Genomic DNA, 23,689 nt, shown 5'->3' with positions numbered 1-23,689 from the left:
ATTTCTCTGTATTATGCGTCCAGCTTTCCAACCTTCAGTTTGGGTTAAGAGGTGCACCACCACCTAAACTCACACCCCTGCTCTCCTAAACAGAGCAGTTATCCTAGGGTTTTGTTACTCTCTAATCTGTTGCAAGGATCTTCCCTCTTATCACAGGACATCTCACAGCATCCATTGATGAAGAACATTAGAAACCTTTTGGGAAATCCAAGTCAATTAAGACAATTGTGCCTGCCTTATCCATGTTCTTGCCAACTCCTCCACACTGCCATAGCTAGATGAGACAGAACTTTTCCTTGCTGACTCTCCATGGATGTATTCTTACTCATCCATGTGTTTTTCCTTTGTAAATATAGAAACTGAGAACGGTTTGTACCAATCTGTTCACCGTGGGTGTGAGTCTTGATAGCTTTCACTTCCCTGGACCTCCACATTTGAAGAGTGATTTACTTTAGCAGTCCCTAGTCCTTTGGTGCTGAGGCAGCTTAAGATGATGGGTCACAAGCTTGACTGGTAGTTCCATTATTTCATCTTTAATTTCCTTTAGTGGGCTTAAATGACTTCAATGATGAGAAGTCATTAAATCTGGAGACTTAATTATTGTGGTTACTTTATCTGACCAGCCTTGTGCCTGAAAATTCACACTAGGTCTTGTCTCATGTCAAGAAGGCTGGTCTAGGAAAAATTCCCCTTGCTCCAAATACTTTCTTCCTATGCCAGTAGCTTGCTTTAGAAGTAACGTCCATGCTTAAACCCTATTGACTCCAGTGGTTTTTGGAAACTATATTTAGATGAAAGCGTTGGCTCCATTAGGAACGCATGCTAGACATTCTCTCCCAGATTTTTTCAGTGTTTTTCTTCTGTACCAATTATGCCTGGATCCAACATTAATCTGCGAAACATGAGAACAGCTGTACTGAGGCAGACCAAAGCCTTGTGTGCTATCTCTCACACAGCCTGATAGTGGGTGCTTAAGGGGAAGAGCTTAAAACCAGGAGATACACCAACTCCAGCAAACGCTCCCAGCAAGTTGCAGTTTAACAGCTCACTGCACTAGAGGTTTCCTCTATGTTTTTATGTTTCCTAGACCTTTACGTTCAGCTTACTTTCCTTTATTCTGGCTATCTGCCTTTGGAGCAAACTTATACTTCTGGCCTCTGCAACCACCTGTGGTAGCAAAGTTCATAAAGTGCAGGAGAAAGTGCTTCTGCTTGGTTTTCCATCTGCTGTCTAGTGAAGGATGTTCATCACGCTCAGCTCTTGTAATGCTAGGAGTGACAATGCATCCACTGCCACCGCCTGCCTCCTCATTTGGTGGGAAATGTCCCAGAGATCCAGAAGTCATTTCTTCTCAGGTAGCAGAGGTGGGCAGGCTTAAGCTGTGTCTTCTCAGGGAGGACTTCCTGGCTTTTGGGAAACCAGAGCACACTGCATCAAACTGCTCCCACTTACACATGCACTGATGTCTACAGAGCACTCCCCGGGAGGCGTGATTCCTTCTACAAGAAGCATGCTTTCTTCGTCACACATCTTTAATGTTTTTATGTAGCCTCCATTGCTTTGCCCAGTGTTACATCTGGACTTCAAGCAGATTTCCCTCTCAGATTTATTTCTGTCAGCTTCCCTTTTCTAGAGGCTGACAGAGCTGGAGTCGATGCCATCTTCTTCCTGGGCTATTTCTCACCTATGGCAGTACACACTGGTGGTGAGACTAGGCAACATCTGGATATGAAACCGTGCTTTTCTTGGCAGATGGGAAATGTTTGAAGTCCCACGAACTCTTATGGCATCACCTGTGGCTTGTATGCACCGCTTCAAACAAATGCTCAGGGCACTGAAAATGTTTATCTTGTTATTTTGGAATTAGGAGCTGCATATTAGCACCAAGCCTATGGCTGCTCAGATACTGCCAAGTTATATTTGATTTTAAGAGCTACGGAATCATTTGCTAGAGCACATAAAGAAGGACTCAGTGTCCTTCCACAGAAGGTGGTTGTGTCCAGGGCGCTCTGTGTCCCGTAACCCTGGTGTCTGTCAGGAATGGGCTGACATCAATGTTGCGTGGCCCTGCTATGTGAGTAAGTAAAGGTTTTGATGAGAAGGTGATCAGTTTGTCCTGCTGTAAGGTAGGAACACTACTAAGGCTGACCGGTTCAGTTCCAGAGAAACTGAGTGTGGCATAAGAGTAGATAATTTTGTTGGCAATATTTACAGCATCTCTTTGAAGCCAAATATTTTTGGGGTTTTCCACCCCTCCCCTCGTTCCCATTGTGACTTTTTCCCCCCATGGATGATTTCTTATGGTTTCAGGAGAGATGCCACCAAGGGTTGGCCCAGTGTGGAATTTCTGCAGTCCTGAACTGCTCTATTTGTACTCCCAGGGCTGGATTCAATTGACGAGAGGCTCCGCAGCCAACCCCCTTGGACTGCACATGTGTTTATTTAAATGTCAGTGGCCCACACAGGCTGAATACCTATTAGCTGGAGCACGCATAAAATTCAAAGCACAGCTACAGTTCATATTTATTGCTCAAAGTGCAGCTCTCTTTATTGTTGTCATTTCAGTACCCTTGTATTTATGGTATTATTCAGTCAGCTCTGAGAACTTAACTAGCACTTTGCAGGGTTTCTATACTGCGAGGGTATAATATCCGTCTATAATAAATATATAGGTGAGGGATTTAAGAAACAAAACAGCAGCAACATATAGCATGTGAAAACTTCAGTAAGCAAAATATTCCCTGCTAGAGCGGAGGGGAAAAAACACACATAGACACGTGCACAAAACCCATCGGTATCACCCCCAAGTCACTTAATGAGCAGTAGATGTGTGCTTCCACTCTATTTCTTTATCTCTGGCTTTTGCCATTCTCCAGTGGTACTGCAGCATACATGCTGTAAAGCTCCCAGCTCCCATGTGAGGTAGTGTCAGATACCATTGGGTTGTGTGTAAGTAGTGCTCTTCTAGTGCTTGATGCTCAGTCTGTGAATGACATGGGAACACTGCTGTCTGCAGAGCTGTCAGCCAAGCTTCTCAGCCAGAAACATGACAGGAAATCAGCTTGGTGTGGTCCTGGGAATGAAGCGAGCAGTTGTGGTAAACGGGTCTATTTCTGGTATACCTGTTAAAATAAAAAAATACAAAAAACTCAAAGAGTAGGAAAATAAAGATGCATTTCTTCTAAATTGGTGGGTTGTTAGAGGTAGGGTAGTATGGTTAATCTGCGGTTGGGCTTGATGATCTTTGAGGTCTTTTCCAACCTGAGCAATTCTAAGATTCTAAATGTGGGTGGAAAGATGAGAGAATGTGTCTCTTGCAGCTGGTATTCTAGAAACCTGTCCTGCTTCAATTCTAATGTCTGCCTTGGTAAGGAAATGTTCTGTAAGAGACAATAGTTTCTGCAAATGTAAAGCTATTTCTAGAGGGTTTAAATTTTCACTGGCAGCATTCAGCTGTGCCCATTCTTAGTTTGGAGGGAGGATAAAGCTCCATTGGACTTGAGAGAATAACAGTTCAATTGAAGAAAAAGAAAGAAAAAGAAAAGGAACTTTTTGTTTGGCTGTGTCGTTCTGCTGATGTGAATGTGAGCAAATCCAAGTGGGGTTTTGAGCTCAAGCCCAGAAAAAGCAAAAGCACTCCTTGAAAACAACCCTAAGGTTGGAGTTCTGGACTGTGGCTTCAGAGGCTACTTGGTAGACAGCCTTACTGAGATGAGGTGCCCAAAACAGAGTGATGCTCCTCAGAACTTCTCTTTTAATAGAGATCTTCTGAGAACTCTTTTGCAATGACATAAGAACCCACCTTCCTCAGTCTTGTGCCAGGGTGTGTGTGGGAGGGGCAGTGGTCTGCAGTGGTGCAGTCACCTCCAAAATACATTCATGCACCTGTGTAGGACACAGCTCCTTCCTCTAGCCCAGTCGTTACAATTCCTTTGCTTTTCTGACCTTGACAACCCTTATTTTGCTTTTATCATGACAAAGGTAGCCACTTTACTTTTGGCTGACTGTAAGGTACTAGCAGCAAGGCTAAAACACTTGATAGCTTCTATTAAAAAAAGATAATGATCCTATCAGCCACAGCTGTAAGAAGAAACTGCTCTTCTAAATATAAGATCAGAATCAACAGCCTTGCATCTGTAGTGTTCCCAGTACTTTAATAAATGATGTTTCCTGAACAGGTTGTCTGGATGCTCCAAAACCAAGGTAACAAAGAGTATTCTCGTGCTTTGGTCTGGAAGTCAGTAGCTGGGACTCACAGTGTCCAGAAGGAACTATAAAGCTAACCACCACGTGGCCTGTCCTCTTCCCTAGCCTCCCTCCACTAACGTTTCATACCTTCTCACTACATCCAAAATTACAAGCCTGTCATCACTGGTGAACTATCAGGCTGGTTACTGTGTGTGTCGTGTTCACTCGATCACACAAATCTAACCAAAGAGTTGTACGCTAACACTTTCTCTTCTCCTTGCTTATACAGCAGCACAGCCCAGTTTTGGGCTATTGTGCTTCCTATCAAACGATCTCAATGTTTCATGTTGCAATCTCTATATAAGAGCCAGGACGCATCCTGCCCCTCATCCAGTACAAGGTAGAAGGTCTTGTTTAATTAATCTAACATTTCTAAGCTACACCAGCAGCTTTCCTAGAAGTTATCCATGTCAGCCTGCTAACGCATGATGTTTGGAAAGCTTCCACGGGTGTTCATAACTGATCCTTTAATATGCACCAAGCAACCTACTAGCAAGGCAGGAAGTTCCTGATAAGGATAAATCAAGATCTGTGAGTCTCGTCTCTTTGATGCCAGCGTATCTCAGTGTGAACAGCCTAAACCAAATCTGCTGGAAAGGCACAGACTCATTGCATTGCAACATCTTCTCAAGAGGTACCTATTGTAAACCCTTCCTTTTCTTAAAAAACTATATGGTGCTTATTATGCAATGTAGATATTATTGATCTCTATCTCCATTACTTGCATTCCTTTTCGGGGTTGGACTCCATTGCCTTGCAGATCTTTGAAACAGCTCGTCAGCTTTAAGTCTCCACTCCATCCCATTCAGTCCTTTCTTAATTTCTTCTCTGTCCCCACTCAGCCCTTTCCTTGAATCCCACCCTTGAAATCATGGCGTTTCCTCTATCTGTTCTTCTACAAAACATGGAATTTGACTTTTTTCTTCCCCTTTTCCTAGAAGAGACCTCCTGCCTTTTCACAGGGCCGGTCTTTCCTACTGAGCCTGAAAAAGCCAAGTACCTTTCTTTGTGTCCATGTTTTATAGGCATAGGTAGATATTTCTAGGGCTGGAGAGGTTCTTAATCATCTGAGCTCATTGCAGCATATTCTAAATGATATTTTTAACATGAATGGCTGATTATTTATGTCTTAGCTTTCCATTAAATGGCATATCCAACGAGAGGCCAAGATTCAGAATTCACAGCTAGTTATCTTATAGAGCCAACCAGGGTGTAACTCTTCAGCCTTTGGAGGTGTTCCTTTCATGATACTGTTTTCCACAGTTCCATTTCACTGTGGCTGTTCTGGATGCCTGTACTTGTGTTGACACACAGTGATCTGCCATGACGCTCTTTAAGAAGTCAGAGAAAGTGCTTGCAACTAGCAAGTCTTTAAGATACAACAGGAAAGGTAAAAGCAGTGAGATGTTAAAAAGGAGATTAGGACCTGAGCATTTGCCTTTTGTATATGCTTCAGTTTATACACACCTCCCTTTTTTGCCTTCTCTTGCCCTGTCTTTTCTGAATGCACAAACAGAAGGTTCTGTCTGAACTGGTACATTGCCATGATGGTTGTTCCCCTGAAAGCAGATAGAGAAAATCTGAGGTCTTTCTTTGTTTTCTAGAGAGTTCTAATACAAAACTAGCTGTGGTTTTGGTTTAGCCGTAGGAAAGGAAAAGCAAAGGTGAGGTTTCACCAAGCAGAAAACGCAGCTGCCCAAACCTTTTAATAGATACCCATATTCAGGAAATACAAAAGCTCTAAATAAAAAAGCTTTGACCTATGTGCAGTGAAATAGGACAATCCTTAGATAACCTAAACAGAGGGAGGGGAAATCGGGAATTTGAAAGGTGCATGCAGTTTTGCCCACATGCTTCATCTACCGGTTCCCCTTTCAGTCCCAGCTTTTTAAAACAAGATCCATCATTCCTTTTGGACCACAGTCAAAAAGTACCACGTCCAACAAAACATGATTTACTTTAGAGCTGCACTGGGCTTCTGTCCCTGGGCTCTGCTGATCTACTTTGTATCTGTGTGCTCTTGTCTTCCATGTGCATAAACCTCGTGGCCAATGGGGTTTTGTTTGCAGCGTGCTTATCAATGCCAATGGCAATCCCCAAGCAGTGGGCAAAGCTAAAGTAATACTGTCAATGCATAGTCTGTGATCAGCAATCTTGCACAATTGTGATACGATCTGAATGGCTGCTTTTAATGGAATAAGGCTACAGTAGGAAGAAATTGTTAGGAACTTTATTAGTTTGTCGCCACTTGAGTACTTCATTCTTCTATGCAATGACCAAAGTGCCTGGTGATGGATTCTGTTTGTGGTTATTTTTTGGTGCTATGCTGCCTCATTTGTATCTTCAGGTCTCCCAGTAATGGATAAGAAGTCACAGCCTTTTATCCTTATCTTATTCCTAGGTAGGGAAACAGTGATAATCCTGTTTTACAGTGGCAAGACCAAGGCACTAATGAGGAAAAGGCCAGATCCAATAGTTTCATTAGCTTGCAATTAATCACTTCAGATCAAAGATGCTCTCTTCCAGACTGCACTACCTTGCTGTTCTATTTTGGAGGCAGCTCTGAATTACTCCCCAGAGCTCAGCTTCTGAAGTGCAAAGCCCCGGGATATCTTGGTGCTGCATTGCTGATCCTGTCAACGCTGGTCTATGCTCAGATGGTATTCCAGAAAATAAACACTTTTTAACCCTCCCCCACAGCCTGTCAGCTAAGGGATGTAACTTCTAGCCTGCTCTGTCATCTTGTACTTTGTGCTTCTGCTCAGTGGCCTGTCTTTGCAGCGAGGGGATGTTATGCTGCTGTGTGCACCAGCACTTGGGGAGATGGAATCTCCATTTAAGGATTCTGCTGGGTAGAAGAGAGAAGTTGACCCTGGATGCTTCAGCTCATGGGTAAGTGCTCTGAACACTTGGAAATGCTCTTAACGGTAGGCATGCTAAAAGAACCCAATCAAATAATGATTAAAGAGAAGGAGGAAAAAGAAGGAAAGTGATTCAGATTCTGACTGAAAGAAGGTGAGTTGTGGACCCCAAGTGAACTGCAGCAATCTGCAGGCTTCAGTCACACCACACATTCCTGACCTTCTGAGTCAAGTCGCTCTGTGTAACCTCTGCCAGAGCATCCTGGGTCAAAGAGCTCTGCTTCTCTAAGTTCCACCTTGCCTTCTTGTGTTTGTCTCAAAGAGTCTGAGTAGCAAAGGAGACCGGATCTGCAAAAGGAGTCATTGAGTGCAAGCTCTGCCAGCTGCTACTTAGCTGTGAAATATGGAAGTTGCTTCTCCTCAAAGGCAATTGCTGCTCCTGAAATCAGTCGTATTTGCATGAGAAAGCTGTGAGTAAGACGATGCAAGGCTAGGATCTTTAAAAGACTAGATATAGGTTTGTTTCTTGCTCTGCCTCAGCTTAGCAGCTATCCATTCTCTTTTGTGCTCCCCACATTTTTAGAGAGCTGGTTGGCACTTACTTGGGTTGGTCCAAAGGAAATACAATCAAGCATGTGTGAAAGAACAAGCACTGGGTCACAGCTCTGAGAGCGGCAGTGAGAAGCACTCTTTCTCTGCAAAGCAAGGGGCTTATGGGCAAAATACAGCCATTCTCAGACAGCTCAATGAAACACACACAACCTGAACAAAAAGTAAGTATTCCATTCAACTTGGGAATGCTTGTGAGATTTATTCTTTTTTTTTGCCAGCTTTTACAGTCCACAGCCTTCTCATTCAATCTTGAATAATAGCTTTGAATTGAGCTGTAAAAGCTTCCGAAGTTTGAAGTCTTTTGACAAGTTAATTTAGCTGTATGGTAAAAAGTTTTTTCCCCGCAGATAGAATAAAGACATCATATCATGAATGGAGTCGTCATCCGAGGGAAAGAAAACACCATTAGGATAAGAAATGATGGGCTTTATGGAGATAGTTTGTGGTTTAGTGTAATCTACTATCAATATTTCAGTAGAGAAGTATTCTGCTTGTCATTCAGCTGCAAGTCAATATCTTCACTTATAAAACCAGCAGCCAGGGGCCAGACTGCATATATATTTTCATTGAAAAAGTGACTTGTTGCTTTTTGTCAGCTTGCTTTTTCGTTCGCTTTTTGTTCCTCACAGTTATTTCTACTTTAATTGTTTGGGATTCTTTTTATCCTGTATCATGCAGGATTCTTCTTTTTCTGGTTGAAATAGACAGGAAAATGAATCAATATTTCCTCTGAGGCTCCCACTGTAGAGAAACACACACATGCACACACATGACTATTTTATTTTCTCTCAGCAGCTGCCAAGGATGAAAAATCAAGGCATTCAATAACACGTAGATAAAGGATCAGGAAAATAATAGTCACTGGTAAGTTAAATGATCCAGCAATTATCCTGGCCTCAGTTTCACGCAGATCTCATGTTAAAGTACAGACTCGTTTCTCGCGTACCTCTAAATTCAAGCTTTAGTATGGCACTAACATTGACATCTGAAGGCAAAGAGATTTGCGCTGTCCTCGCAGCTCATCAGTCCGCGCAGGAGGGATGACATCCCAAGGTAAGATCCTTAGGGACAGCAGTTTGTAATGGCTGCACCACATTCCTTCTCTCCTTACAACAGGGCTCAGAGGATCGATGCTATTGCTAAACAAATATGGAACTTATACAATTCAGCAAAATTTGGCAAGGAAACGTTTTCAAAGTGTATCAAGCTGAGGATAAAATGACTGCTATAAATATCCAACACTCTCTTCGTTGTTGCAAAGCTTTTTCTGTATGTTTTCGAATCCTACGTCTTCCTTACCCAGTCTTTTCTTTCCCAGCAGCAGCACCGTGACTTTTCCTTGTTGCAGCTCAAAGGAGGAAGCAGCTGCCTCTGCTTACCCAGGCTGTGTGCTGCTGCAGCCCAGCTATTTCCAGGTGTGTTTTCCCTCTGCCAAACCTGCAGCATAGGAAGCAAGCCCTGCCTGTGCTGTGGCTGCTTAATCTCCTATCGCTCATCCATCCATTCAGCAACACAGCACTGTGCGTTTTGCATTTGGTATTGCTGAAATAAAGAGCATAACTTGAGCCAGAGTACGTGTGCCTGGAGATTACCTTAAAAGCACAAACCTGAAGAAGAGAACAAGTTTTACTTTGTGGCCTTTATTTGGAACTTCCTTATTTTCTTGAAGTGTGGGACAAGGACTTGATTTCATTCAGGGCAACAGCAATAACTTTGTTCTTAGAGACTGTGTTTTGAATCTGGTGGTTGCTGTTTTATCATTTATTTGTGGGCTTGTTTGTTTTTTTTTTTTTTCCTGATGGCAGAAAGGATGAAACGTGTACGATGTAGGGAGGATACGGAGCAGATGGGAGTGGGAGATAAGGCAAAGAAGGGTGACTGGAGGGAGAGAAATATCAAGGGAGAGCGACGATGGCAACTGACTGATCAGGAGGGAAAGCAATCCGCGTATGGATGCTTGTGTCTGGGCTTGACTGCATCACTGGCACTTGGAGTAGGTGTTGCTCTTCAGTGGCAAGGCTCTAGAGGAAGCTCCTGCTGGCTTTCTCCCTAACTCGATGCTCTTTTCCTGGCCGAGGAGGTGGTGGAAAGGGCAGCATTAGGATGAAAAGCCTTGAGGCCCTCTTTTACTTTCTCCAGATTGCTGTGACTGGGTAGGGAAAAGAGCTGGAATGTCATGATGGATGTTACCTGCTTAAGGACATCAAAAAATGGACCCTTTTTTGACAAACAAGTGGAATTCAGATAGAGACGTGGTGGAGGTGGGCGGGAAGCTCAGTAATTGCATTTTATTTCAGTCTTTATGAATTAGCTGTGCCAATTCTTTTAATTCAAATTAAATTCAAAGTAAACTTCTCAGCTGCAATTACAGTAAAAACAGACTATACTACATACAGTCAGCTTTCACATATAGGAAGAACACTTTTTCTTGCTCACGTCTGAATTCTAGTTTATAGGAACAATGGCAGGGATTAATTTTCTGTCATTATGCACAGGTTAGCCTAGACTGGATATTAATAGACACACATATTCACACCCACGGCCACAAGTACTGCATCAATCAAATCTGGAAGATAAAACTTACACTCCATGGCAACTTTAAGGTTGCAATTTTCTTTCTCTTCTTTCATCTTTTTAAAACACCTTCAGCCATGTAGAAGGCATTGGAGGTGACAGACCCAGCCTGCAGAGGCCTCTGCAGCTTGGAGCTGCAGGAGAGCATCCAGGGTGCATATAGGGGCACTGCTGGGTGTAGATTTGCTTCAGGGACCACTTAGGCAAAGCGATGCCTGTAAGCATGTTGGTGAGCAAAGCACCTCGCAGCAGCCCAAGTAATGGGAAGCCTCAGGAGAAGGTAGGCAGCCACCCAGCTGTCCATATGTGGGTCCTGCTATGGGCCACTGCTCACTACATGCACTGGGCAGCATGTGGCATACATCAGTATTGCCTTGTTGGCTGCACAGTCTGCACTTGTGAACCTCTAGACCTAAAGCACTTATACCCACATGTCTCTGGACACTTTAAAATAATTTAGAAGCTTATTTATACACGCAGACATACATACACGTGAGCACACAAACCGGCCCAGAATAAAGATAGCAGAACGACCATAGAAGGAAACCTAAAACCTCACTGACCAAAAAACAACAAACAAACAAGCCCACAAGCCAGTAGATGGTAAAAATGAGACAAAAAAGGGCTTCAGCTTTACGGAGAAGTGGTGCTCTTCACGCTGGTATATCCTTAGACACATACTGAAGTGAGACTATTCCCAAACTTCAGGTCCTCTACAAGGCAGGCTGTGCTGCCTGTAGGCTCGAGCATAGAATAATCATAACTGTAGAATCACAGAATGGCTTGGGTTGGAAGGGGGCTCAAGGATCATGAAGCTCCAACCCACTGCTACATGCAGGGCCACCAACCTCCACATTGAATACCAGCCCAAGCTGCCCAGGGCCCCATCCAATGTAGCCTTGAACACCTCCAGGGATGGATGGGGCATCCACAGCTCTGTGGGCAGCTGTTCCAGCACCTCACCACTCTCTTGGTGAAGGACTTACTACCCTCAACTTAAACCCATCTCCCTTAGGCTGTGCAGACGGCCTAAGCCTCAGAGCAGAGCAGAACGGCCTTTCACAGAGCACAAACTGGCCAACAGGTTGCCCAAGGAGGCTTGGATGCCCCATCCCTGCAGGCATTCAAGGCCAGGCTGGATGTGGCTCTGGGCAGCCTGTTGTGCTGGTGGGGCAGTCAGCCCTCGGCCGTCCCCCCTTTCACTTCTCACACTGATTCAGCTGCACACCGGTTCAGATTCACGCCGATGAAGCAGCTCCGCTCTGTGACGGGACACCTGAAGAACCCAACGGACGGCGCCCAACGGCCGCAGCCCGTCCGCGCGCCGCGCCGTCACCTAGGCGACGTGCAGGGGGCGGGGCTAAGAGCCGAGGCGGGGCCTGATTGGTTCCCTTCCCCCGCCGCGCGCCCAGCCGGGATGAGGCGGAGTGAAGGGGGGGGGGGGAAGAGAAAAGAGGGAGCCGAGGCTATAAATAACCCGTGCTTCCTGATTGGCCGGCGGGAAAAATGGTCGCACCACGTGACTCTCCATCTAAAAATTCCAAGATGGCGGATCCCGTCACGGGCTGAGTCCGTTGGTGGCGCGCGCGCCGCCCGTGTCCGCCGCCGAGCTCTCGCCTCACGGCTCCACGCTCCTCCCACCGGTAACCAGGTCAGTACGCGGAGCCTCTCGCAGGGCCGGGCAGCCCCGGGCAGCCCCGGGGCCCCGTTGCCCGCTTTGCGGAGACTTAAGGCTGGGCGAGATTCTGCCCGCCGGCTTTTAATCCCGGCTCGGGCCTCCCCGTGGTTCCCTAAGGCTTCGACGGGGCGCGCGGCTGTTTTCCTCCGGGCTCCGGCCGTGCGGCGCGGAGGGTTCCGCAGGGGGGAGGTGACGGGCAGCTCCGCGCACCAATCGCCTTCTCCCTCGTGGTGGATTTGAGCCGCTGTGCGGCGCGATTGGGCGCCGAGCCCGGAGGGGGCGTGGCTTCGTCTCGCCCTCCTCCCGCAGCCGGGGAGGTGCGGCGGGCGGCGGCGCTGGCGTTTTTTTGTGAATGAGGCAAAAGGGGGCGGGGCCACGTCGTTGGCCACGCCCCCTTCGCGACCGGCCGTGGCTCCTCCCACCCCCGGCAGCAGCGGCGCCGCCTCGGAGCCGCGCGGGGCTCGGCGCGGAGCGATGCGGGCAGCGGTGAGCGGCGGGGCCGGGGGCGGCGTGGGCCGGGGGCGGTGGGGCCGTGCGGGGCCGAGGAGGCGCCGGTCGGCGCCTCCTCGGCCCCGCACGGCCCCACCGCCCCCGGGTTTGGTGGAAGTCCCCGAAAATGCTGTCTTTTTAGCTTGGGGGATGAGGTTTGTGCTGCGATGTTGGGGTCCTAACTTGAAAAGAAAACACCAAAAAAAGAGAAAAAAAAAGGGGGAAAAAGAAAAAAAAATGGCTTGTAACGCGCGTGGCTCTGCGTAAGGGAGGTGCTGCGGGCTTTTGCTGCAGGAATTTGTCAGAGCGATGCTCAGCGCTATCATCTCCGAGCGGCGTGGCGAGCGCAGCGTGGCCTCTTAGCAGGGGAATGTGTTTGCGGAGCGCTTAGTTGCCATGATGGTAGGGCTGTGCTTGGCGTTACGGAGGGAGCTGAACCGGCCTTTTATTTAAAGCACTTGCGTAATTGTTTTGGGGCATGATACGGGAAGGTTTTGTCGCTTGCTCGCCTCCGAAGGTTGGCACCAACTCGGCTCGTTGCTCCCAGCCTCCCCCAAAACGCTCCCTTGAAGCGAGGGGAGAGGTGTGGGTGTGCTGGGTCGGATGGGTGCCCCGTGCTTGTCCTCAGCTCCGTGCCATGCTCGCGTCCTGCTAACGGTGCCGCGGTGTGCTGCTGTCACGGGCTGCCTCCAGCTGGGGCCGCGTTCCCTGCCAAAAAGCTACCTGAAGTTAATTATCTGAATTAGGCTTTGATAACAGCGACGTTTCTTAAAAGCTAAGGAGCTCTGAAGTTTATATAATGATCTGCTTCTTGGCAAGGCTGCTTTTTTTCTCCTTTTCCTTCCCCCTCCCGCCCCTCCCGCATTGAGTTCTGACTGCTCTGATGTTTCCAGTGCTGCCGCGTGGAGTTCCCAGCCCAAAAGGCTGCCTTTGTCACTCCTCAGCCTCTCAGAAAGAGTTAAGAGGGCACTGAATTAAGAAAGCTCAGCTGCTTGTATACAAATATACCGCAATTACAAGGCACCAAAGTTATTGCCGAATCCTCCCGTCACCATGGCGACGTGCTCACTCAGTTCCATTTGGAGATGTAAAATGCCACCCAGTTAGAAAGAGTAAGTTTTTTAGCACTGCAGATTTTTCTGTACCAAGTGAAACGTGCACGGCGCGGCTTTCCAGGATGTGTCTGCTGCTCTGAATGGCACGTGCACCTGCCAGGTGTCTAAGCTGTGCTCTCGGTTGGCTCAACTGAGGGGGGGGGTGGGGAAATGATTCTGATAATCTCAAGTCTTTAAAATTCATCTTTCCCGTTCTTGAATTTCTTTGGGTTTTTGCTTCAGGGTTTGCTTTTGCAACAAGGATGCTTTAGAACAACCAGAAATGCGTTTTGAATGGCTTTTACCGAATGGGTTGGAAGGACGGGGTGGCAGCTTTCATCCTTTGCACAGGAGCTGCCCGTTCAGATGTGTGTGTCCATGCAGCACCGTGACCTGCAAAACCACTCAGCACTGTGGTTTTCTTTGCCATCTCTGCTTCCATAGAGCTGTGGTTTAGTGGGCAATATCGGTGGCAGGTGGATGGTTGGACTGGATGATCTTAGGGAGTCTTTTCCAGCCTTGATGGTTCTGTGATGTGTAGGCAGGTTTGAGCTGTATGGATGGGGTCGGGGGGCAGTGGGTTCCATGCCCCAAGTATGTGATGTGGTTGGTGGGAGTGAGTCTCATTTATCACTTTGTGTTGGCTTACAAGCAAAAAAGAATGAAACGGAAGGAAGAATTAAGCAAAAAGAGGGAGCCGCTTGGTTATGGGTTGCTGGAGAGGTGGAGCTGATTCCAGCCTGCAGCATTAAACCATGCAGTGACCTGCAAGGGCAGGGAGCTGGTCTTAGTGAAAATAAGAGGTAAAGTTGAGCAGGAGCCCGTGGGTTTAGATTACGTTGCCCTCCTAATCTCTTTGAAGTGGCTTGCTGCTCCCTGAAGCAGACTTCTTTAAAGCCATCGGAAGATGCCTCTGGGATCAGAAGCTTTGCAATGGCTGAAGCTTTCCCTCTGTGATCATTTGTGGGTTTCCAGTTCTGAGGCACTTACAGCCTTTCTATTGCATGAACATACCCCAAACCAGATAAGACGAAGCACGGAGGAAGAATGTTTCCATTGCCTATGTAGTATATGATAGTCAGATACTCCAGGTCATCTTTCTGTTTCCAGAGCTGAGAACGGCTAAGAGCTCACCATGCACTTACCAAGTAACTTATGCTAAAAGCAATTTGCGTGCTGGATGTCCTTTAGAACCTGTTGCACAGCCTAACCTCAGGGACTGCGGGCTGACAACACGAGAGGTGCTTGTGTTCTTGCTTGGCTGAACGCTGGGCATGCCCCACTGAAAGACCACTGGCGTTGTTTTTCTGCACCTTTGGGCTGCATTCCTGGAACGCTTGTTGTATGCCATGCCTTTGTAATATCACGGTAAATGAGTCCTTGAGTTTGCTTAAGTGCAGCATGTGCTGTCTGGGTTAAAGTGGCCAAGCATGTGCTGAGCAGTGCTCCGCAGGGTCTGACAACCTGAATGCTCAGAACCCAGCTGGGCCGAATTAATCATGGGCATTCCTCTGGCCTCCTGTCCTTTTCCAGGTAACAAAATGGCTGTGTGGTGCTACGTGTGTTTGTATTCACTGGAAATACTGTTGTGTGTATGGGTGTAATAACGTGTATATAACACAACTCTTTAAACCCTTAGGACTCTTCTCACTCGTCTTGAGTTTATGGTTGGTGAACACGGTCATGTTACCAGGACATTTTATTTGCTGAATGGTATTCTCTGCGAGCCCGTTCCAAACTACCAAGCATAAAGACCATAAAGAAATATTAATTGGAAGTATACTTTGGATCGTGATAATGATCTTCATCACATATTTGTGATGCCGAGTGTTCTTGACTCTTCCTGCTGGCCTCTTTGGTGGTGTCTCCTGGCTTATCTGTAGCTTGTTTCTAGATGTCCCTTCACTTTTTACACCCTCCTTTTTCAGTCCTGCTACCCAGTCTGCAAAGCTGGCCATTGGATTTATATTCTATCAGATCCCTGCTGGAGTACCTGGAGCTTATTTTGTTCAACGTGTGTTGTTGGACAGAGAAGCTGTCAGGATGCATCTTCTCACTTCATTCAAATTTGCTCTTCAGTTTTGCATCAGCTTCCCTTATAGATAACCCGTGTTTTCCATTTACAGGTACTCGAGGCCTAAGCACACCAATGCTCTGCAGCGATGAAAGGAACCTGGTTCTCCTCAGCTTGCTGATTTCAGACTTGCAAGCAACAACAATAAAAAGATATAATAAAATCAAAGCCGAAAATATGATTTTTGACTTACGTTGTATAAGTTGAGAAACAGCAGTCTCCTACCTGCTGCATTCCAGACCTTGGCCGAGGGGTCTTAAAACTGCTTTAGTGATTAATGCCACTCACATTTGATGATCTTATGCGGGAAACTGAAGTGGGCCAGGTTTACTTTCTCGTGCAGCGGGCCGTGTTGATAAGGCAATATATAACAGATGATTCATGAAGTGCTGCTTGTCATTGCCAGGACTGCCTGAATAGCAAGCAGATTTTGGGCAGTGCTCCTTCCCTGGGAAGACTTTGGGCAGTTTAAGCTGGGAGAAGGGGAGGGAACAAATAGACGCGCGTTTCTGACTGTCTTAAAGGATAAAGACTTAGAGAATTCAGAGGGGTGAAAATAGGTAAGATAAGTGGGGACAAAGAAGTAGGAAAGCACACAGAAGCTGTAAAACGATGTAGAAAAGAGGAGCAATTAGAACAGCCTAAAATCTCCTGGAATGCTTCTGTGGTCCTCCGTTTGCAAGGAATTACAGCTTGGCCTGCCTCTGTAGAACTTGAATCTTTATGCATGGCATTCATTACTGGACGCATCTTAATCAGCTTCATTCTTTTCCTAAATGGATTTTGTTGTTGTTGTTGTTGTTTCTGCTAGATTTTATCTCAGAAAAGTTGGATAAAAATCTGCCTGATTGCTGGTCAGGGTGAGGTTTTGGTTGTGGTTTTTAACCCTAAGAGTGCTCCATGGTGGCCATTAAATGGCCACCAAGGTTGGAGAAGACCTCCAAGATCATCCAGTCCAGCCATCCACCTATGGCCAGTATTTCCCCACTAAAGGAAGCCAGAAGGTTGCTGGGAGGAGCTGGAGGCTGAGGTGAAGGTGATGTGTCAACTCCTGTCAGGGGGCTGAGGAAGGGATGCCATGGGGCGTCACTGGTCAAGCAGGCCCATAGGGTTTGACTAAGCGTTGCTGTGCTGGAGTCCAGGAGGTAATGTGGCACCTTGAGGACCCTGTGGGTACAGCCTGGAGGTCACACAGGTTTGATGACTGTTGTTTGCTTTTGAGTTTGCTGTCCTCAACCTCTCCTGGATGTTATCAATATGTTTTATAATGAATCGGTAAGCTGCTGAATCATAAAATGCCTTAGGTTGGAAAGGACCTTAAAGATGATACATTCTCAACACGTCTGCCATAGGCAGGGTTGCCAAAGTGAATGAAGTATTGTATTGTAAGCTTTTGCTTTACGTGGTCGTATAGGATAAGTTAATGTATAGGAGATTAAAAGCTGGGCACCGACGGTGTAGCTGTGCTTTGCATTAATTGGCCTTTTAAAGCATCTCGTTCTTTCATCTTGGTAAACACTGACATCTGATTAATCTTAATTCCATTTATCTATTATGAGTAGCGAAGAATCTTGATGTTTCACGTGTAGGAAATAATTTAGTTTATTGATTTATTTTCCAAAGAAACGGTACTTTAATGATGTGCCTGTCACCAAGACTTAATTACTGTTAAATCCTGTGAACATTAGCGTACTATGACTCGCTTTGTGTGGAATCAAATTGCATTTGTCAAACGCACCAGATAGCATTAGTTGGCAGATATCATTTGCATTAACTTAGATTTGAGAGCCAGCTGTGATGGTGGGCCTGTCCCCAGTGGGTGAGCATGCTGTGGGGTGCCTTGGCCTGTGCCTACAGCCAGCAAAGGGAAGGTGCAGCATCATAGTTGCATCCACACCAATATCCTCGGGTTTCATGCTGAATAAGCAGCTCTTCCAGGTTGCTGCTCAAGATTAAAGATAGATGAGCACGTTGCTTTGTTCTTCCAGTTTTGTTCCCAGTTCTTCTTCCCGTTTCGTTTCACCTCAACAAAAGGGGAGGCCTGCAGCTTTCAGTGGGTTGTTTATGGTAGGTTATCTCAGTTTTTTACTGCATTAAATTATATTAAAATAGCTTACACCGTCCCATTACATGTGCCCTGGAGAAGAATGTTCCAGTTAGTTTCGGTGTTTCCATCTGTTGGGGTTGCTCCTAGAAAAGGTCCCAAAACATAAGCCTGAAAACAATGAATGGATTCTGTTGTCTGCTGTTCCCAGCAAGACTTTGGAGAAGGGAGTGCTGTTCAAAGTTACATTTTTATCTAGTTTGTGGTTGGTCTGGGAGGAGGTGGGCTGAGGAGAATGGGAGCATCAGCCTTTGTGTCTGATGGGATAACTCAGCCTGGAAACAAGTCAGGGTTTAAAGGCTGTCCGTTTCCCCAAGGAGGGGAATGCAGGCTTGGAGAAGAGATGCCGTAGGGGGGAGAATTTGTAGGTAACTTGAAATTCCTAGCAGGCTGGGTTAGATTTTAGAGCACTGCCTGTGATGCCAGCAAGGTCTCTGCTGGGCTGTAAGCACAGCCCTTTCTTTCCCCATGTGCAAAGCAGAAAGCCTGCTTTGCTGCTGCTGTTTTCTACTGCTAGCCAGCAAACCCTTAGATTTCTGTAACCTTCTGTAGGCAGTGATTGGTGCCACAGACTAACTGAGGCTTTGCAATTTTAATGCTGCTGCTGCTCGCAGGCACCGTGACGTGGGGAGAACCAGATGTGGTTAGTAGTGAATATGCTCAAAAAGGTGTCTTGTCTTCAGTCTGCAATGAAGAGAAAGGGAAGGTGAAATGAAAGGCCTCATGCAGTCGAGTTTATTTGAGCCTGGTGTGAGATTTCCTGCTGGTAATCGATTCTTCCAATGGTTTGGAACAGACATTGGCTCTGCATTTGCATCTCGGTTTTTCCTCGTCTATGTGATGTAAATGGATCCTGTAAAATAACAGAATCCATATAGTCAATTCATTTATGCACTTCATCCCTTCTCCTAGGCTGATTTTGTTTGAATCCAACGGTAAGGCTTTTCTTGGGAGAAATTGTTTGAATGAAGTGCTTAGCCTGGAAGGGAGGCTGGTTCTCTCCCTGATCCCTCAGAAGCAAATGGCAGGGAGTTTATTCTGCTGCACATGGTAGGTGGTGAATGCTTCGTTGGGAATTGTGCTTACCACTCTTCTTCCTCATCCTTGGAGAGAAGGAAGGCTGCTGCCTCATCTGCTCCCAGTGCCGTAAGCGTGAAGCATTTGATGGGCTTAATCATAATGATGAGTGAAGTCACAGCACTGCTAAAGCAGTGAAATAGTGCATGGGAACGTGTGGCAGCAAAAGGCAATCTGAGTTTTTCATGTTCTGAATTATCAACCCTGATGTAATGAGAAGAGCTGGATGCTTCTGGATCTGTACAGGAAAGGCTTGCATACGCATCAGTGCAATACAGGGCAAAGTGTAGCACTTCAGGCATTCCTTCAGGAAGATTGTCGTGTGTGTTGAAGTGCTGTTTGTGGACTGTGAACCATTGCAAATAGGGAAAGACTTGTACTACGTGATTTTATGAGCGCCCTGTGGTGCTTTCAGGTGGATTTACACAGGTTGTGGTCTTGTTCACCTCCGTGACTGTGTGTGGTTGCTTTTTTTCTCATGCTCTCTGTATTAGTTTATGCCTTATAAACAGAGATAGGCAGTGGTGGTGCCCGGTGCTTGTGTGGCCCACAACACACAAGCCCGGTGCTTGTGTGTTAAGGTAGCTGGTGTTCCTTGGGGAGAATCCAGACCTCCTCAATGCTTAGACAGTGCTCTTGGATGGCAGGCCTTCAGTTGGTACCAGTTTTCAGAGGCCATCAGATTAGAGCATCCTTCTGCCTGTTAGCAACAGTATGAGGGATCTCTGCTGAATTCTGTTTGGCAGTGAAAGTGTGCTGCTTCTGGTCTTTGCTATGAAAAGGCTGTTCTAAAAATAAACTGAAGTACAGGGAGCGAATGAAAACTTATGCTTGACTGATTGAGGAGATAGTTATCACAGAGTAATGCTGGCTGCAGCGTGAGTGAGGTCAAGGCAGGAAAGTTCTGTACCAGGCGGTAGTTGCATTGTAAGGGGAGAAGTAAGAAAACTGAGACTTGTAGATAGACATCAAACTCTTCTGTAAACCTACCAGCAGCCAAGCTGCCACACCGCAAAGGTTGTGCCCCTGGAGCCCAAATAGCAGTTGGGTAAGGAGCATTAGACGGCAGACGTGAAATCCTGTAGTATGACAGCTAAACCGGACTCGTATCTGTGTAGATCATGTTTGAAATTGAAGTTTGGATGGCATCGATAGCATAGGCAAAAAGAAAAAAAACATTCATGTTTAATTAGGTGCTTACTTAATTTAAAATGGCAGGAAAACCAAGCAATTTGAGACGTGTCCATGTAACATTAGCAATGAGAGCATCTTCTTCGCGTGGAGTTTATCATCCCTCCTCGTCAGCAGGATATCCAGTTGTATGCTTTCATAGAGTATTCCATTTGGAAGGGACCCTCACAGGCCACCTGGTCCAACTCCCCTGCAGTGAACAGGGACACCTAGAGCTCCCATCAGGAGTTCAGAGCCCCGTCCAGCCTGACCTCAAATGTCTCCAGGGACAGGGCATCGACCACCTCTCTGGGCAACCAGTGCCAGTGCCTCAGCACCTGCATTGTAAAAAGCTTCTTCCTTATATCCAATCTAAATCCCTCCCTTTTAGTATGAAACCATTTCCCCTCAGCTCCCAATTTGTTATCTTTGACAATTTCTCTGTGTGTTTTATCTTTGGGCTTTCATTTTGGTAGCATAAATGAGCAACATGTGTGCTTCTGGATATTCAGATTGTTAAGAAAATATATATAAAATCATCAAAATAACTTAAGTATGCAGTGTACCAATGGGGCTTGCATTCCGAGTATTGCAACACAAGGTGTTCTCTGTTCTAGACTGTAAATATTTATCTCTTGTCAAAGCACAGCAGTTACTACTGGGAACCGATCTGGCGTGCAAAAAGGTTTTCCTTTAGGAATTTGTTTCCTTTTATTTGCAGTGTTATCATATATTTAAATTCCAGGGCCTCAGCGTATAGCTCTGAGACTCGCTCTTAACACTGGCAGCAAAAGCCTAAATTATCTCATACACCGAGTGCAGATAACTGAGTTCAGAGCATATGTTGTAACCAGCCAACAAGTGTGGGTGTGAAAATCAAGCAAACATAGGAAAGAAAAGGTACCATCTTCTGCAGCTGCAGGAGGCTGCTGAGTGAGGACAGCAGCAGGCTGTCTCACCGAGTGCCTTCTTGGCAGCAGGGTGTTTGCTTCGAGTGACCACGTCTGGGGTGGCTGCTGATAGAGGGAGCACGGCCTGAGTGCAGGTGTAGAGCTCCTGCACTTGGCTGTTGCTTGTCCCTTGCACTCCTCACCCAGTGGATTTGGTCTCCTTGAGCGGGGCTTTGCAAACCTTTGAGCTTCCACTTAGCCTCGCTGACAGCACCCCTGTTTGGTCCTAGGCTTTCTGCTGGAGCTCCAGCGCTGTTGTGTTGTGCTGAGTGCTACCTGCGGTGTACTGCTGCTCTGCACAGATTTATAGGTGATGATGTGAAGCCTCGCTGCTGGCTGACGCTTGTGATTTTGAGGAGCCGTAGGCTGCTTTCATCTCTCTGCAGAGATTTATGATGCTGGGAAGTTGTTTCTGATCTGTTGTGCCATATGTGGGAGACTTAGCTTGGAAAAGGTCTGTTTTTCTTTTTTACTGAAGCTTTTCTGTGTGCTTACTGTTTGATACTGACAGTTGCTGAAGTTTCTGTGTTCCCTGTGCTTGCCAGGTAGATGACATCCCCCTGCACTCTGTCCCAAAAGAGGCCAAGGGCTGTTGAGCAGGTAGCCCAGTTGGAATGCTTTTTTCCTCTCTTAGGAAACAGGCTTGTTACCAAAGCAGCATTGTTATCACCGCAGTAGTGAAGAGCTGCATTTGCTCATTGGCATGGTCGGGCTTACAAAATACAAGATGCGTGTCTTATGCTATATCCAAACCCAGCTCCTGAGCTTGTCTCCCTGATTCAGAGCTAGTAAGCAGATAAAATGAAGGTAAAATGAAAATAAATGCTTTATTTGGCTCCAGTGTCTATAGGTATGGAATATACACCTATCTAATAATACATAATGTTATGTATTAGGGTACCTAATAGGAAGAGGTGTCTCTTCCTCTCCAAACTTCAAGAACAGCAGATGGATGTCCTAGTATCACCTTTTGGAAACAGCTCTTTGCTTCCAACGTTATCTGCTACCAAGTCACATTGGTTTCAGCTCTAGCTCTGTAAGGTCAGTCTTCAGGGATGTGCAGTCAATACAGCCTTTATTTTCCCCTTTCTCTGAAATCTTTTGCAAAATTCACTGTTTCATCTTCTGGGCAAGAAGCTCTTTCCTGAGGCAGCTTTGTCAGGGTGTTTTACAGCTTAATGTCGAGTCCTTTGTGTACTTCCAAATGAGAGCAGTAAAAGATAAACGTCCAAAGTGATTTGTAAGTACTGTGATATTCAGAGTTGAACCAAATTTTCTACCCCCGAAATATCTCAGCGTTCCCCTGAACATGAAGTAAGCTTGCCTTGGTCAAGGTGAACTGTTCTGCACAGTGTCTTGTTGAAGTTGTGTAGCTCACTTTAATGCAGTGTATTTTAGTAGTTTTCACTGCTGTTGCTTTCTTGCACTCTCAGTAGAAATGTCTGTGCATTTGCATATTTACTGGCTTGTGTGCATGCAGATCTGTCAGCAGCCTCTGCTCCTTTTTGCTTGATCTTATCTCTTCGTTCCATTTCAGAAATGAATTCCTGCAATCTACTTCCCCTCGCTCCAGCCCTGGAGCATGCTTTGCATGCAGAGCGTCTTGAGGTGACAGAGGCACTTTGCAGCCTCTGAGGTTGCTGGAATTTAAAACTGGTGCCAAAACACGAGTTTTCAGAGACTGCTCAAATCCAGAGTAGCCGTCTGTCTTTATTAGTGTGCCATGACTAACTTTGTGTGTTCTCAGAGCTCCTACAGAACGGGACTAGAGCATTATCACCGTCTCTTTGGCTGCTTTTTTCTCTTGCGTGGTGTAGTTTTCTAATGGTTACGTTTGTGGGGACAGCAGATATTCCCAGACGATCATTCAAAACAACAAGGATTTTGCAAGTGTCTTGCATCCCCTCATGTGTGTTTTGGAGTGTGCACATGGGAGGTCAGAAAGTGAAGGACGTTCTGTTCAGCACAGCTTTGGTGGCACGTGGCTGCTCTTTATCAAAGCCGAGCAATTCCTGGTGGTGCGTTCATTGAAACTGAGCATGGCCTCACGAGGAGGATATCTAACAGTGTGCAAAGGTATGAAAACCCGAATCCCAGGAGTCTGAATAAGAGCCTTCAAGTTTGGGCTATGATGCTCTAATAATTGGCAGTGAAGACTGAAGAGAGGCAAAACAGTGTTTAAATTGCTTTGCTTGATTCCTTGCCTGTCTTACAGAGATGAAAATTGTCGTTTGGTGTATAAAGCCATAAAGAGCAATATAAATTGTAATCTACGGCACCTTGGGTGAGATGGGATAGATACAGAAACTTGACAAAACGTGAATCCCTTCATATCTGAGCTGGGGAGTTAAGCCTTCCTTGATGGTAGGGAGAGCTGAAGTCTTCTCAAGTGGCAGCTGACAGTGTTTTAAAGCATACTGAAAAGAAATCCCATGGCAGATACTGCATCAGACCATGAAGTATGTCCCAGCTCTTGTGCCAGCTGTTCCTTCCTTGCACATGCTGCGGTAGTTCTTGCTTGTCAGCCATGAGCTTGAGATTTTTGACTGAGGATTCAAGTTTTTATTAGAGTGCTCTCGGTTATTACATTTTTAACCCTATTTTACTTCACTGTGCAAATTAAGGTTTGTCTTGTGATGCTGTTAACTTTCCCTTCTGGGTGTGTTAGTGGCTTGAGAGGGCATGACTTGTTTTGATCAGTGCAATATCCTATATATAGTCTTCATATAAAATCTGGGGGTAGATAGGACTAGAGGGA

The 23,689-nt window shown here is 46.0% G+C and overlaps 1 protein-coding gene and 1 long non-coding RNA gene across 4 annotated transcripts in view; both read left to right on the top strand.

Annotated features, from left to right (window-relative positions):
* Nucleotides 1-7,027: 7,027 nt before the first annotated feature.
* On the top strand, nt 7,028-9,056 carry LOC140255180 (uncharacterized). The gene is made up of 5 exons (XR_011904421.1): nt 7,028-7,140; nt 7,432-7,579; nt 7,693-7,882; nt 8,517-8,585; nt 9,043-9,056. It is a non-coding gene; the product is annotated as an uncharacterized lncRNA (long non-coding RNA).
* Nucleotides 9,057-11,828: 2,772 nt separating this feature from the next.
* The window catches only part of HDAC4 (histone deacetylase 4), a 194,254-nt gene continuing 182,393 nt past the window's right edge, over nt 11,829-23,689 (top strand). For 2 of the 3 annotated variants that reach the window (XM_072341103.1, XM_072341104.1), the window contains exon 1: nt 12,363-12,459. The gene's annotated coding sequence lies outside the window, so the exon portion shown is untranslated. Of the gene's footprint in view, nt 11,947-12,362; nt 12,460-23,689 lie in introns of those variants that run through there. The other variant, XM_072341105.1, reaches the window with a different exon arrangement.

This window comes from Excalfactoria chinensis, chromosome 7 (assembly GCF_039878825.1).
Source record: "Excalfactoria chinensis isolate bCotChi1 chromosome 7, bCotChi1.hap2, whole genome shotgun sequence".
In the NCBI taxonomy this organism is placed as follows: Eukaryota; Metazoa; Chordata; class Aves; order Galliformes; family Phasianidae; genus Excalfactoria; species Excalfactoria chinensis.
The sequence above is the reverse complement of the archived record's forward strand: the minus strand, read 5'-3'. Positions and strand labels throughout refer to the sequence as shown.